At 40.3% G+C, this 18,061-nt stretch overlaps 1 long non-coding RNA gene across 1 annotated transcript; it reads left to right on the top strand.

The window, feature by feature from the left end:
* Positions 1–29: 29 nt before the first annotated feature.
* LOC148192408 (uncharacterized) lies at positions 30–17,407 on the top strand. The gene is made up of 3 exons (XR_015781864.1): positions 30–219; positions 328–456; positions 17,083–17,407. It is a non-coding gene; the product is annotated as an uncharacterized LOC148192408 (long non-coding RNA).
* Positions 17,408–18,061: the final 654 nt, after the last annotated feature.

Raw genomic sequence — 18,061 nt, forward strand, 5'->3', positions numbered from 1 at the left:
TTTGATTGCTTTCTCTGTCCAAGGCTGGAGCTGTGGTTGTCCCTGTCTCGAGCCCTCTTGCATCTGGTTGTCCCTATCTCGAGCCCTCTCCAATTTCGTTGTCCATGGCGCTTTGGTTCTTCGTCCTCTCTCTATCTCTCAAGCTATCTCCTTCATCAAACACTGTTGTTGGGCGTCATTGTTGGGTTCGGTTCGGTGCTGAAAGAGTACCTTCATCTGGTAAGTAAATCCTAATGTTGAGCAATCGATGAAATCCTTAAATAGTGAAAATGGCGAACCCTAATCTTATTTTTTTTTATTTGACACATTTGTGGTTCGGCTCCCAAGCCGTGGTTAGAGTGTTAGGAAGCATCCATTGAGGCTAGTGTGTGGCGGTTTAAGAAGATTCTTACTGGTATTAAGGACGGAGACATATACCATCTGGAGTTGTGAAGGCCCTTAGTGAAGGAAGCAAAGGTGAGTGAGTTCCTTTGGACTATTACAATTCTGTCTTTGTTTGATTCAGTATTGTGTTGATCTGTATGGCTGTTATGAGTTTTCTTCAATTCACGTGTTGTTCATCGTTATCCTTTAATGTCTTCTGTTATGAGTTTTTAATCATTGTTTGTTTGATTAATTAGGTTTCCAAATCTTGTTCAATCTGTGTTGGGTCTATAGGGAATTATTGTATGTCCTCTCTCAACCTTACATTAGTGTAAATCATATTATATTTGTTTAATTATTAATAGGTAGTATGAAACAATTGATTATTCTATCAATATATATTTCAAAATTATGGAAAGTCTGAGGGTAAGGTTGATTTAAGTCAAAGCACACTCTTTCTGCCTTTGGTGAATCCCATACCACAGACCCTGGTGGCATTATCACCACCTTTCAACACCCCACTCCCACATGTTAGAAACTAGGAAAAGTCTCGCTCAAGATCCTTGGTGCTTGTTCTTCTTAATATAAAAAATATCCTAAACTTATATCTTACAAAATCATTTTTGAAGTCCGCATATTTTGACCATAACCCTGATTCTTGTATATATATCTATATTTCATTAAGAGATTAATTAAAGTGATTTAGTATTTTGATACCATGTTGCATGTCACTTGTTGATTACTCAACACAAAAATCTGTCAAGAACCAACCAACCAAATGAAGCTATACTATATGCCATATGTGACATCCCAAAAATACAGTAATAAACCATATAATTGAAAAATCACATTTAATAATAATTCAAAACAGTTTTCCAACTAAAATGAAAATGAACGAACGCTCAAGGACGAACGTCCTTGAGTACAATTACAACAAACGAACGAACGTGCCAAGCCGCACGTTTTACATCAAGAGTTACAAATAAAAAAACCGAACGTACAATATCACCCTGACCGAACGGTTTACACGGGACAAATACCGAACGGTCTAAAACTCAAATGGAACTAATGAATAGGTCGGACGACCACTCTAATAAGCACCAATACTACTGGCCGAGCGTCTCACTGCTCAGTCTTCACTTCGACTTCAACCAAGTTCTCTTCGTTCAGCGCCTCTTCCAAACGCTTGTCTCCTTCTGCTCACATCCATACGGATGATCATTGCAATGACAAGACGGACGTACAAAACGAGACAACACAAGGAAAAACGCAAGGGTAAGCTTATGTAATTTAACTCATGCATCAACATACAATTTCAATTAAACAATTCATCATACATGTACATTTCAACGCACGCATAACAGAAGACTCAACACACGACTGACTGTCCGGACTGTATGATTTCCCGTGTAGCTACGACGTTCGCGCACCCGGGTGGTGTGGTAACTGGCATTCTCATCAGTTGCCACCCGAGGTTAGTCCATTCCGTCCAAATTACAGTTATGTGACGGTTCCGCCCAAATTACAGTTATGTGACGGGGACCTCCTGCCATTCCCACGCATGACATACCCCCTCTATGTGAAGACGAGTAGTCACGGAATATCAGGATCGAATCGCCTGCTAAGTCTGGCCACGGTCATACTTTACAAATTCTCATAATTCATTCATGAGTCGTTCCTACCTGAAACGCTCGTTCAACATTTTACTTTCATCTCATATATTGTTCATCATTCACTTTTCATCATGTATTCATACTTTCATTTCATCTCATATGCTGTTCATCCTTCACTATTTATCATTCCATAATCATTTTCATCATTCCTTTGTAGATCATAAAAACCGAACGTTCTGTCCCCAATAAGGCCGAGGACGAACGCTGGAAACGAGACCGAAGGACGCTCGTTCGATTCAAAATACGAACGGCAGAGTTACAGTTACGAATGGTAGAATTCACTGGACGAACGTTATCAGTTTAATGAAATGGCGCTCGTGAATATTCTAGGAATAATTTAAGTGTAGAGGCCCTAGGCCGAATACATCAAACGCGATCGTTTCATGACTCAAGGGAACGTTTATAAGACTTCTCAATCTGGAATTCACTTCCAGTCAATGACCGAACGTAGCAAATACTAAGTTGGACGAACGCTTCTTCATTTAAAACCGAAAATCATTTAGAGCGGGCGCTCAGTATAAGACTAAGCCCCATTTTAGGACGAACGCTCACTTCAAAACAGAGAACCATTAGGACGAACGGTCAGTATGAGACCGGGCACCAATTAGAGCGAGCGTTTATTATGAACAGAACACCAAACTGAACGAGCGTTCAGTATAAGACTGAACAACAATTAGGACGAGCGTTCGGTATAAGACCGAACACTCCTATGTACGAACGTCATATGTGAGACCGAACGTTTAATAACTTAAAGTAACAGAATTGGTAAATATGCTAAGGGACTTTTGAATAAGTGTTTACGAACGGTAAAATACACTATTACACATATACATGCAACAGACATGAGTTTATCAAGAATACTAGTTACAACAGTGCTTGGCCGAACGCTCAAGCAAAGTATCACAATACGAGGACGCTCGTCTTGAGCCAGAACTTTATCCAAATGACAACCGAACGGTCAATGACCGTCCAGAACGAACGCATATTATCAATAGAAGTAAAAACAGGGAATTTGTCAAATAGTACTCAGATACAACAGTGCTTGGCCGAACGCTCAAGCATGGACTTTAGACACGAGGACGCTCGTCCTCAACAAGGGATCTTTCCAAATGAACGAATCCCACTTCTGCTAATTTATCAGGGAGACCGAACGGTCAAGGACCGTTCAGCAACGAACGCACAGGATCATATGGAGGTTCTTAATCAATATTCATTCATTTTCCAGTTCACTTCTCATCATACAATATCATAGTTACGTTCGTGCATATCATCATTAATTTTCACATTTCATACGATCCACATCATATAAATTCATATTTCTCACTTCACCCAAAATAACGAACGTTCATGTATTTCAGTCATATAAAAAAATCATGCATTATACCCAATCAAATAACGAACGTTCAGACAACAAAATGATAGTAACATCACGCATCAAACTCATGCAGTTAACAACGAACGTTCACACACATACAACAAACCAGTTAAATTAAATAAGCTTCCCTTACCTGGAAATGACCGAACGTCCACAACGGACACAATTTCTCCTTTCCACTACAAATCCCCCGCTCGTCAACGCTCGCTAAATCAAGCTACAATGAACGAACCCCAGACACCATCAGATCTACCCCTCGTTAAGAATGGTGATCAACGTACGCACACAAAACTGGTTTTTGCATACCAGTAAGACGAACGACAGAGGGGAAGGACGAACTTACCAGTTCAATTTCTCCAGACGAACGTTTCCCCTGGGAGCCCTTGACACCGTACGTCCTTCTACGGTGCTGGAATACAGAATTGGAGGGGATGAAACGGTGGTGTGTCTTAGAGAGAGGGTGTAGAGAGTTTAGAGAGAAGGAGGAGAGAAAGAATTTCTCCGAAAATGAAGGAAAGAAGGGGCGTGCAGTGGGAGTGGGGAATAAATTCAGATCTCAGATTTGTTCCCACCCCCTTTCCAGTGCACGTCCAGTCTGGCAGCCAGCGCACGTTCCCACTTTGGCAGACACATTCCCATGCTGCCAGAGCACTCCACCACGCTCCTGTCGGCCATGCTGGACGGTCGTCCACTCTGAGGTTGCCACGTGTTTTCCACTACCATCGGACGCACGTTCACACCCTGGCATCCGACAGACGCTGCTGTCTCCACGTGTGTCGCTGAGGTGGCGCGCTCTCAGACTGCCACGTTTTTTTTTTTTTTTTTTTTTTTTTTTTTTTTTTTTTTTTTTTTTTTTTTCTGAGGCCTGACATTCCCCCCAACTACAAAAATTTTCGTCCTCGAAAATTAAGACGTGCTCTCAAAGAGATGAGGATACAAGTCCTTCATGGCATCCTCCACTTCCCATGTAGAGTCGCCCGTCTTTTCATCCCAGACGACTTTCACCAATCTGACAGATTTATTCTTGTAGTACCTGGTGTTGCTATCTTCAACTCTAACGGGTTGCATTTCTAGTGTACGGTGTTGACGAAGACGAATGTCTTCCAACTCCAGTATGTGCGATGGATCGGATACGTACTTCCGGAGTTGAGAAACGTGGAAAACTGGATGCAAGTTGGATAACTGAGGCGGCAAGGATAACTGGTACGCAACCGGTCCGATCTTCCTCAAGATTTGATAAGGTCCGATAAACTTGGGAGACAACTTCTTGGGTCGAATGGCTCTCCCAACTCCAGTGGTCGGATGTGGTCTAAGGAAGACATGATCTCCTGCATCGAACTCTAACGGCCTTCTTCTTTTATCAGCGTATGACTTCTGTCCGCTCCGAGATGCCTTCAGCCTTTCTTGGATCAATTTCACCTTCTCAGTCATCTGCTGAATGAGCTCTGGTCCAGTTAAGACCTTTTCTCCTTCCTGTAACCAACACCAAGGCGTTCGACACTTTCTCCCATACAGAGCTTCAAAGGGAGCCATTCCTATACTGGCTTGGAAGCTACTACTGTAGGTGAAATCCACTAAAGGTAAAACTTCATCCCAGACGCCCATGTGATCTAGGGCACACGTCTTCAATAAGTCTTCAGGCGTCCAGATGGTTCTCTCGGACTGACCGTCCGTCTGGGGATGATAGGCCGAACTCATTTGAAGTTTGCTACCGAGCTCGCTTTGAAACGATTTCCAAAACCGAGAGGTAAATCTTGTGTTTTGGTCTGAAACAATGCTGGATGGAACTCCACGTAGACGAACAATTTCCTTGATGTAAAGCTTAGCCAGGTTCGTCATCATTTGGAACGCACGTCCTACCCATGTAGCGTAAGGGACCGTCCGTTCCAGTGTTGAATTCCTTGGCTTGATATGTATCAAGTGCGTTCAAGATCTTCACTAGCCCTTCATCCTCTCGCTGCTTCATTCTGATCCGGTCGACCAAGTCGTGATCAGAAAACAACTGGCGCCATCCATGATGTCTTCTTTTAGTTGACAGAGCGTCACGGATAGCTCTACTTCATACTCGTCCGGGGACACCAATTCTTTTGCCCCACAGTCAATGAGAACGCGATTGACGGTCAGCTAATCCACTCCTAAGATCACTTCTAATTCCTTTAAGGGTAGATAGATGAGGTTCACCTTATAACTATGCCCTTCACTCTCGATAGGACATTTGAAGCATATTGTAGACATCCTAACCTCACCAACCGCTGGGGTTGACACTACCAAGTCGAACTGCATCTCGCGTTCGACTATACCCAATTCCCCAACGCACGCCTTCGAAATGAAGGAGTGTGTCGCCCCCGAATCATACAACACACAACATGGATTTCCAATTAATAAACAGATACTGGTTACGAACGTACCTGAAGTGGCAGCTTCGGCGCCCGTGATCGCATACACTCTACCAACAGCCTGCGTTCGTCCACCCCTTTCTTGTTGCATTCTCCCAGCATTTGGCGGTTTCATTTCCGCCCGTCCGCCCATATAACACTCGCTTTCCCAGTGACCACTTCTTCTACAACGGTTGCAATACTTCCTTCCAGTTAACTGAGGACAGACTGACTTGAAATGGGGTCCTCCACATTGAAAACACCTGACCGTCCCTTGTTGCCCAGACTGTCCGGCAACAATCAAAGCTTGAGACCCACTTGAATTCGGTGGCTGTACTGGGCGAGCGTAAGGTACCCGATTTCGGTTCAAATTTGGTTTGGACATGACCGACCCCTTAGCTGCTTGCTGCTGTTTCTTTTGTTGCTTTGCTTCGGCCACATTCTTTTCTAATACCTTGGCCCTCTCAACTATTGCAGGAAAAGACCTAATGCATAGGCTGGATAATAGCACTTTCAGATTACCCCTCAGCCCGTTCTCAAATTTCCGACACTGCCATTCTTCACTGGTTGCCATCGTATTAAAACGAACCAGATGCTTGAACTTATTGGTGTACTCAGCAACGGACATACCACCTTGCACCAATTGCAGAAATTCCACTTCCTTGGCGAAACGAACACTGTCAGGGAAGTACTCCTCATAAAATTTGTCCTTGAAGACTTCCCAGGAAATAGGGCTTTGAGCTTCCGTTAGTATCATCTTAATGCTTGCCCACCAGTGACTGGCCTCTCCAGTCAGCAGATATTCAGTGAACGCCAACCTGTTGTCGTCCGGACATCTCTTGGCGTTGTAGATCTGCTCCATGTCACGCAGCCACTGGTCTGCCTCATCAGGAAGGCACTTCCCATTAAACTTTGCCGGACGATGCTGCAGGAAGTTCTCCAAACTCCACTCGGTCTGATGATTAGCGTTTGAAGCAGACGCCCCGGGTGTGCCCCTAGTGGTCGCAATGATCTCCATCAGTTGCCTTTGGGTCGCTTCAGAATTTGCGCGAGCAGCCTCCAAACTCTGTAAGGCAGCCGCGTTCTGCTGCATCAAAATAGCATTCTGCTCTTGTAGCTTTTCGATCACTGATTCCAACATCCTGGTGTTGTTGGGCACATCATGCTCATTGGTCTGTGGTGGAGGAGGAGGAAGTCTTGGTGCCATTAGTTCTCTCTGAGAAGCAGAGAAAACGAACGTTAGATAAGTTCAAAGAGTCTAAAATGCTCAATAAAAGTACGTCGAGCACACAGCAAAACATGCATGGTGCACTCACAACCTACAATGTCCTTAAAAGAACGAAACTGCTCTGATACCACTAATGTGACATCCCAAAAATACAGTAATAAACCATATAATTGAAAAATCACATTTAATAATAATTCAAAACAGTTTTCCAACTAAAATGAAAATGAACGAACGCTCAAGGACGAACGTCCTTGAGTACAATTACAACAAACGAACGAACGTGCCAAGCCGCACGTTTTACATCAAGAGTTACAAATAAAAAAACCGAACGTACAATATCACCCTGACCGAACGGTTTACACGGGACAAATACCGAACGGTCTAAAACTCAAATGGAACTAATGAATAGGTCGGACGACCACTCTAATAAGCACCAATACTACTGGCCGAGCGTCTCACTGCTCAGTCTTCACTTCGACTTCAACCAAGTTCTCTTCGTTCAGCGCCTCTTCCAAACTCTTGTCTCCTTCTGCTCACATCCATACGGATGATCATTGCAATGACAAGACGGACGTACAAAACGAGACAACACAAGGAAAAACGCAAGGGTAAGCTTATGTAATTTAACTCATGCATCAACATACAATTTCAATTAAACAATTCATCATACATGTACATTTCAACGCACGCATAACAGAAGACTCAACACACGACTGACTGTCCGGACTGTATGATTTCCCGTGTAGCTACGACGTTCGCGCACCCGGGTGGTGTGGTAACTGGCATTCTCATCAGTTGCCACCCGAGGTTAGTCCATTCCGTCCAAATTACAGTTATGTGACGGTTCCGCCCAAATTACAGTTATGTGACGGGGACCTCCTGCCATTCCCACGCATGACATACCCCCTCTATGTGAAGACGTAGTAGTCACGGAATATCAGGATCGAATCGCCTGCTAAGTCTGGCCACGGTCATACTTTACAAATTCTCATAATTCATTCATGAGTCGTTCCTACCTGAAACGCTCGTTCAACATTTTACTTTCATCTCATATATTGTTCATCATTCACTTTTCATCATGTATTCATACTTTCATTTCATCTCATATGCTGTTCATCCTTCACTATTTATCATTCCATAATCATTTTCATCATTCCTTTGTAGATCATAAAAACCGAACGTTCTGTCCCCAATAAGGCCGAGGACGAACGCTGGAAACGAGACCGAAGGACGCTCGTTCGATTCAAAATACGAACGGCAGAGTTACAGTTACGAATGGTAGAATTCACTGGACGAACGTTATCAGTTTAATGAAATGGCGCTCGTGAATATTCTAGGAATAATTTAAGTGTAGAGGCCCTAGGCCGAATACATCAAACGCGATCGTTTCATGACTCAAGGGAACGTTTATAAGACTTCTCAATCTGGAATTCACTTCCAGTCAATGACCGAACGTAGCAAATACTAAGTTGGACGAACGCTTCTTCATTTAAAACCGAAAATCATTTAGAGCGGGCGCTCAGTATAAGACTAAGCCCCATTTTAGGACGAACGCTCACTTCAAAACAGAGAACCATTAGGACGAACGGTCAGTATGAGACCGGGCACCAATTAGAGCGAGCGTTTATTATGAACAGAACACCAAACTGAACGAGCGTTCAGTATAAGACTGAACAACAATTAGGACGAGCGTTCGGTATAAGACCGAACACTCCTATGTACGAACGTCATATGTGAGACCGAACGTTTAATAACTTAAAGTAACAGAATTGGTAAATATGCTAAGGGACTTTTGAATAAGTGTTTACGAACGGTAAAATACACTATTACACATATACATGGAACAGACATGAGTTTATCAAGAATACTAGTTACAACAGTGCTTGGCCGAACGCTCAAGCAAAGTATCACAATACGAGGACGCTCGTCTTGAGCCAGAACTTTATCCAAATGACAACCGAACGGTCAATGACCGTCCAGAACGAACGCATATTATCAATAGAAGTAAAAACAGGGAATTTGTCAAATAGTACTCAGATACAACAGTGCTTGGCCGAACGCTCAAGCATGGACTTTAGACACGAGGACGCTCGTCCTCAACAAGGGATCTTTCCAAATGAACGAATCCCACTTCTGCTAATTTATCAGGGAGACCGAACGGTCAAGGACCGTTCAGCAACGAACGCACAGGATCATATGGAGGTTCTTAATCAATATTCATTCATTTTCCAGTTCACTTCTCATCATACAATATCATAGTTACGTTCGTGCATATCATCATTAATTTTCACATTTCATACGATCCACATCATATAAATTCATATTTCTCACTTCACCCAAAATAACGAACGTTCATGTATTTCAGTCATATAAAAAAATCATGCATTATACCCAATCAAATAACGAACGTTCAGACAACAAAATGATAGTAACATCACGCATCAAACTCATGCAGTTAACAACGAACGTTCACACACATACAACAAACCAGTTAAATTAAATAAGCTTCCCTTACCTGGAAATGACCGAACGTCCACAACGGACACAATTTCTCCTTTCCACTACAAATCCCCCGCTCGTCAACGCTCGCTAAATCAAGCTACAATGAACGAACCCCAGACACCATCAGATCTACCCCTCGTTAAGAATGGTGATCAACGTACGCACACAAAACTGGTTTTTGCATACCAGTAAGACGAACGACAGAGGGGAAGGACGAACTTACCAGTTCAATTTCTCCAGACGAACGTTTCCCCTGGGAGCCCTTGACACCGTACGTCCTTCTACGGTGCTGGAATACAGAATTGGAGGGGATGAAACGGTGGTGTGTCTTAGAGAGAGGGTGTAGAGAGTTTAGAGAGAAGGAGGAGAGAAAGAATTTCTCCGAAAATGAAGGAAAGAAGGGGCGTGCAGTGGGAGTGGGGAATAAATTCAGATCTCAGATTTGTTCCCACCCCCTTTCCAGTGCACGTCCAGTCTGGCAGCCAGCGCACGTTCCCACTTTGGCAGACACATTCCCATGCTGCCAGAGCACTCCACCACGCTCCTGTCGGCCATGCTGGACGGTCGTCCACTCTGAGGTTGCCACGTGTTTTCCACTACCATCGGACGCACGTTCACACCCTGGCATCCGACAGACGCTGCTGTCTCCACGTGTGTCGCTGAGGTGGCGCGCTCTCAGACTGCCACGTTTTTTTTTTTTTTTTTTTTTTTTTTTTTTTTTTTTTTTTTTTTTTTTCTCTGAGGCCTGACACCATAACACTTTCATCTTTTTCGATCAAAGACTTGACATTTTCTTTTCTTTTTGCAATATTGCTAGTATGATAAATGGACAGTAGCTATCGCTGGACCAATAATACACTAAATATTGCTAATTTCATATTAAGTATTTTAGCTCTATTAAATATAATTGATAGACCACAAAAAATTTTATCTTTATCAATAATTATTTTACATATATATGTGATTAAACTTGAGAGTACGTTTTTACATGATTAAATCTAATCCCATGTATAATTAAAATTTTGTAAATGAATCTGTAATAGAATTGAGATAGAAGATGTTAAGATATTGGAAAAATATTAGAATTTGACCTCATGATAGTGTTGTCTAAGAAAACGACACGGAAGGTAGTAGGAAAGTGTCCCGGTCACTATCTACTGTTTAATTTGGTTGAAAGCATGTGGCATTCTTTTCATACTTGTGACGTTAGTGGACCGCGCTTTTCATGGTTGTGTGTACACCCTTCTAAAGTATGTATGGTTTTATGGTCCACAATATAGGTTATCATATTTTTGTACATGCAACAAGTAAAAGTCTTTTCATTGTAAATAGAACCTTCACCACTACCCTTTACACCATTTTCTTTCTTCTCCATCTCTCTCCCATATTTTTCTAAAACCAATAGACCTAACCTCTCTTTTCTTATACTTCCTTAAGTTGTTTGACAGTTTCAATAAGTCTAAAATAATGTCTAAAGGATGCTAGCAAAGTTCAATTAGTGATATTTTTGCCTAAGTGCAGAATTGTCGTCTATACCATCACATTTTGAGTTAGAATTGAAAATGAAGTAGTGAATATGTGTTGCAAGTGGTTTTTAACTCATTTAAGAGTTTTGACACATTTAAAATCACTAAACAAAGTTTTCTAAAAGGTCAGTAGCGAGTTTGAACCACTTTTATGCGAAATTGAGTGTGAAACCACCAAAATAAAGTTACTTTTCTGGTGTAGATTGCTTTGTTAGCCATTGGTTATGGCTGGATGAGAGAGTTTTAAGGGCAGTTCTTTGTTTTGGGTGTAGCTTGCACTGATTTTGATATTGGTCTCAAGTGTAGTGTTGTCCAGTCTGTTAATGATTTTTGAGTGTGTGAGAGTCAGGTGCATTGTCTTGTGAATAAGTCGTGAGTTGAGTGGAGTGTTAAGGTAGGATATAATGAGTATTCCAGGGGTTGTTTCTGCAGCTTTGACTGTCCAGTTTGGCACCATAATTATCCATTATGGTGAGTGGTGCAGGGGTGTTTTCTACAACTTTTATAGCTTGTGCTAGTTACCAGTAGAATGGTCCAACATGATGAGAATTTGTTGCTTGTTCTTGTAGCTTTCAATACTATCCAATTTAGCACTGTAGTGGTCCAATGTGGTCAGGGTTTTAGGCATGTTGTTGCATCGTTGAATTTGTCCAGTTAGTGTGGGAGGTGGCTTGAGGTTAAAATGTTTAATGTAGGTCCATTTGTTATATGTTTAAGTGGTCAGTGTCTTTCCTGACTTTGTGCAGTTGGCTGGTAGTGAATCAGTGAGCACCAAGTTGTTTGAAATTGTATGTGTTATCCTTCTCCATAGGTTTTGGTTGCTCTTTTATTTACTTGTGTTTGGCTGAGAGGATGATGATGATTGCTACAGCTGGTTGTTGTTTTATTTGACTATACTTGACCGAGAGGTTGATGATGATTGTTGTCAAACAACACATATATTTTATCCATTCAAATATCCATAATGCCATACTTTGAATCCACCCTTGTACCTACCCTCGATGGATCAAACCAATCGCAATAAAATAATATAATTTTCTTTTCAGTGGTTGTTGAATTGTATTCCAACTTATGGTTTAATCCTTTTCGACATCCCTATTTATGTACGAATGTCTCAGATGGGTCCTCGTTTTTTAAAGTGTATCAAAATGGTCCTTAATTTTGAAAATTGATATCAATTGAGTCCTTTCCGTTAAGTTGGCTGGACGGCGTTAAAAGAATTGATGAGTGGATGCTGAGATGACGAACGAACGCTCGTCCACCAGCGAACGAACGCTCGTCCACCAACGAACGAACACTCGTCCACCAGCGAACGAACGCTCGTCCACCAGAGAACGAACGCTCGTCGACCTCTTACTGCTGGACGACCGTTCGTTCCACACTGGACGACCGTTCGTTCGGTGGTCGACGAGCGTTCGTTCGCTGGTGGACGAGCGTTCGTTCGTCATCTCAGCATCCACTCATCAATTTTTTTAACGCCGTCCAGCCAACTTAACGGAAAGGACTCAATTGATATCAATTTTCAAAATTAAGGACCATTTTGATACACTTTAGAAAACGAGGACCCATCTGAGACATTCGTACATAAATAGGGATGTCGAAAAGGATTAAACCCCAACTTATAGATGTGTTTAATGACACCATAGAAATCATCTTGACCTCCTTCTGTTAGCCCTTTAACATGAACCCCACTACTTATTGTCTTCTTGCCCTGGCTCCTTGCATGGGTATGAAATTTGTATCCATTAGCAAAGAATGTGTGTCATTCCTTTACACACCTTAAAGGATCAAGTGATAAATCTCTAAGATGTTGGTTCCTCACACATAAAGGATCATCATGAACTTACAACCATAAACGATATGAACCTATTCAATAATATAATGATTACAAAATTAAGGAAGAAATGAATGTGTAATAATGTTTGGAAGTCGTACTTTTTGCCTGAACCACAATGGGAAATTAGCATGTATGTATGTTGAACTATTTGACTCAGATAGTTGATAGGTATGTAAGAATGAGTTGTCTACATATATGGCGACATTGGATCAAAGACAATTAAATATATGAAATGAAATATTTGGGAAATATAATTGATTTTGGAGGCTTACTCAAGGTAAGGTTGAACTTCATTGCAATTGATCAAAACATGAACATGAGCTGATCTCAATTCTTCATCACTTAACCAATGAGTTGATTCCCTCCCAGAATGACAACCAGGTTGGTCAAACACTGATAAAGTTGTCATAAGGCTTTCTGTTTCAGTGTCTACTTCATTTCTACTGCTTTTTGGTGTTAACATGAAGTTTTTGAAATAGTGGGAACAAAAATGAGTTGTCTCTCTGTGCAAGTATGATGCGCAAATAGATCCTTCAACCCTTACTTTATTCTTAACCGAACGTTTTGCATAACCCATGAACCTACAATTACGAAACTGACACGTTAGGATTTTTTAATTATGCCAAGTAAATTGAACAATAAAATGTCAGATTGTCACCTTTCAAACGGGTACATCCACCTATAAATGACTGGTCCACCAAGTCTTGCCTCATATGGAAGATGGATTGAGAGATGTTCCATAGAATCAAAGAATGAGGGAGGAAATATTCTCTCCATCTTGCACAGGATGATTGAAATGTTTTCTTCCATCTTCACTAGGTCATCCTCGTTCAATGTTGTAGAACACAAATCTCTGAAGAAATGACTTATCTTTGTAATGGGATTGAGAACATGAGCCGGTAAAGAACTAAAGCCTATAGGAAGTAAGCATTCCATAAACACATGACAGTCATGGCTTTTCATTCCAATCAACTTTCCCCTATTCACATCAACACACCTTGACAAGTTAGAAGAATATCCGTCAGGCATCCTAAGATGTTTTACCTAATGACAGACTTGTTTTGTTTGGTCTGCTGAAAGTGTATAATTTGCTTGGCTTGTACATGTTTCCATTGCTATGACTTTTTAGCTCCAAATCTTTTTGTCTACAATACAAAGCTAAATCCATTCGGGCCTTTTCATTGTCTTTGTCTTCCCCACAACATTCATCACAGTATTGAAGATGTTTTCAAAGAAATTTTTTTCAATGTGCATGAAATCAAGATTTTGCCTTAACAAATTATCCTTCCAATAGGGTAGATCCCAAAAGATGATTCTTTTCGTCCAATTATGCTACTCACCGTATCCATCAATTCTTGGTGCACCATTTTCAGTTATTTTAGGATAACCATCGATTCTATTCCAAACTTCTTCTCCCGTCAGATATGGAGGTGCGTCATCCATCTCCACTTCCCCCTTCTTGAAAGCATTCCTATTCCTCCTAAAGGCAGGGTCATTTCGGTAAAAACCTCCGATGGGAGTCAAACCAGGAATTTTTTGCCCCATGATATAATTTAAAAGCCTTTGTATGCTCCATGCAATGTGGACATGTCAGTTTACCATGAGTGGTCCAGCCAGACAACATACCATAGTAGGAAGATCATTAATTGTCCACATCAGCATGGCCCTCAAAATAAAGTTTTGTTTCCTTGAAATATCATATGTTATCACACCCGTCCACAGCTTCTTCAATTCGTCTATCAATGGCTCTAAGTACACAGTTATGCCAACCTTTGGATTGAATGGCCCGGGAATGAGACATGTCAAGAACATGTAAGGTTTAGACATGCAGATTTCTGGAGGAAGATTGTAAGGGGTGACAATAACTAGCCAACATGAATATGGTATATTTGATGCATGTACATATGGGTTAAAATCGTCAGAGCATAAACCGAGTCGTACATTGCGTGGCTCGCTATACCAAAGTCAGGATATACTCCATGAAAGTGCTTCCAAGCCTCTCCATCGCATGGATGACGTAGAACACCATTCGTCAACCTGTTCTGATAGTGACATGTCATTTGTCCTACAGTTTGTGTTGAGGCATACATTCTTTGTAGTCTGGGAATTATTGGCAAATAGAACATTGATTTCACAAGAACTTGTTTTGTAGTAGTTGCTCCCGTGTTACATGGTTGATATCTTGGCTTTCCACAAAATTTGCATTCAACCAACGTGCCATCATTCTTACCATATTCATTATCATAGAAGAGCATGCAACCATCCACGCAACAATCAATCCTCTGCGATTGTAATCCCAACTTTGATACACACTTTTTTGCATCGTAGTATGTTTTAGGCAAACCTGATTTGATGGGTGTTGCATCCATAACCATTTTTGCAATAAAATCTAAGCATTGGTTAGGAATATTCCAATTCGACTTGCAAGCTAATAGCCTGACACACATTGATAATTTGGAGTCTGATGCTCCTTCATACAACGAATTGTTTGCATCCAACAAACGATTATAAAACCTCTGTGTTTCTTCATTCGGAGCCTCTTCAATTTTATCTGAAGTAGATGCTTGGCATGACTCATTTCGCCTAAGAGCATCATGCACCATGTCTTCCATTGTCATAAATTGGTTAACTGGACCACCTTCCATCTCTACACCCATCCAACTTTCATGATTCTCTACATCATCTTCTGGCATTCTTTCCCCATGATCCTCCCAAATGAAAAATTAGGCTTGAAACCGTTCTTGTAGAGGTGAACCTTGACAACTCTTTCGTGTAGAATCTTTGTACAATCGCACTTTAAACATGGACATCGAAGACCCCCATCTCTGCGATAACGTTCTTGGTCACAAGCTTTACTTATAAACTCTTCAACACCCAATATAAAGGACTCTTTCAAAGCACATCTTCCTCTATGACACCGATCATACATCCATGAACGATTTGGTGGAGCACGATCCATGTTCTTTACATAAATCGATTACAAAACAATTAGCCAATGCTTAAATACACGTCTCTATATTAGGACACGTGCCCTATCAAATGGCTTTTTAGTTCCTCTTCTCTCTATCTTACAATGCTTTTCTACATGTCTCTATCTTACTATTTTTTTTGTACATGTACATCATTATGTACAATATTGCTTTAAGCTTTGAATATACAAGGCTATTGGCCAACCTACAACGTTTTTTTAAAGCTCATATGTGGAGCTAACACTTTAACTACAACCAAACATAGTTAATGAAAAAACAAATTATGCTAGACAGTGGTTGATGTGTTTAATTGTTTTGCTAAATAATTTTAATACAACAAATCAATATTTAAAGAACTAAATAACCCTCGTTATATTTTAGGTACAGTTGCATAAGCATACATTTGCAAAGTAACTTGACAAATAAAAACAGAAGCAATTATATATAAGCAATTATATAAAAACAAAAGCAAATAATATGGAGGAAACATTCTTGCTTTTGAAAATAACAACTATGTATCCTAATTAACTTGTTACTCACTAAATGTTTTAAGTTGGGGTTGGCTATAAAAGAAATCAAATGCTCCTTCAATATGCCAATCACTAGCCTTCAGAGCACGCAATGTTGTTTTGTCACTGAAAATGAAAATGAAAATAGTTCTCAAATCTGTTAGAAGTTAAGGATGCAATTGACTTGCCTCATATAAATTGAAAAAGCAATGCCCACAAATAAAAAAAAACAGTTCAGTTGAAGCAAGAAACAAATATTAATCAGATTACCATAACTATTTTTCGATGGAAACTGTGTTTTCATTCTTTGATCCTATTGGTACATAGAAGAAGAAATAAATGTGAAACCATTTTGACATGTAACTAGTTGAAACATGTGCTAAAAAAATATTGTGTTCTTGTATGCATGTTAAAATCTCTAAGTCACCTTGAGTGGTCTTTCTAGTATGTAGCAGTTGTTTCTAGATATATGATAGGTTCACTGGAGAAGTCTATACTAGGAGAAATAAATAAAGGAGGTAGTTATAACCTCCTACAGCTGTAACAGACTAGTATATATAGACTGTGTTTTAGGCTGTTATTGGATTATTGAACTAATTAGCCCAGTTGGCATATCTGGTTCAATATTAGTTTATCTGGTTCAATATTAGATTAATCCACTGGAGATACGGAAAGCTATAGGTCGCATTGATTCTAATGATGTAGAAGTCGATGTGCCATACCAGGTGGAGGAAATGTCACATGTTAATGACGTCATTGAAGTTGAAGAAGTTGTCCGATTACAAGATGTTGAAGCTCGTCTTGAAGAAGTGGACCCCAATAATATTTCATCATTTCAAGGGAAAATGGATGAAGATACAATTGAATCAGAAGAATACAATGAAGAGGGACAAGGTGAAGATGATAATGAAGATGAATTTCAAAGTTCTAGCACTGAATAGAGTTAGGGCGAGTTCCTGATTTATTTTTGCTGCATTTATAATGTTGTCCAGTTTAGAAATGTAGTATTCCAATGTAGTAGGCTTTTTAGGCTTATATTTTGCAACACACCTACGAGTCGTGACTGCACATTAATCTTGATGGTTTTCGTGAATTCCTTTAATAAACTGGAATTCCTTGTGTTCCTTAGCATGCAATTTCTACATAAGTTTATTCATCCTTAAATTATTAAGAAATTAAATTAGACAAGGAACATGGATAAAGGATTAAGATTTAGAGATTTAATATATTAAAAACCATTGTTATGCCTTCACTTAAAAGCTTAAGCGTTTGGGAGAGTTGATTCATAACAGAAACGAAACAGGTAGTGAAAATAGGATCCCGAAAAACACACCAGTTGATACATATCATTTTCCTCAACAAATGAAAGTCTTCATTATAGTTTATAAAGTTCTGCAACCTAACATATCATTTCCACTTTTATTGATTGTTATTTTTTATTTCTCATATTCTTAACATGTTTTAGTATTTTTATGATTGTTCTTTTATCTTTCCTACTACTGTTCATGGTTAAGTTTTAGTAGTTTATATTATGACCATTGCAACATATTTCTCTTGTTGATTGAATCATGTTTACACTCTTAATTCCATCATTGCACCTTAAGGAATATGGCATCAGGTGGTTCTGGCCCTCCTCTTCCACCTTCAGGAAAATCTGATAAGGAGAAGGGGAAGAAATTTTATGTAGTCAAGTTGATACTGGAA

The sequence above is a fragment of the Vigna umbellata genome, chromosome 9 (genome assembly GCF_029865625.1).
Source record: "Vigna umbellata cultivar VRB3 chromosome 9, Vumbellata_1.0, whole genome shotgun sequence".
In the NCBI taxonomy this organism is placed as follows: domain Eukaryota; kingdom Viridiplantae; phylum Streptophyta; class Magnoliopsida; order Fabales; family Fabaceae; genus Vigna; species Vigna umbellata.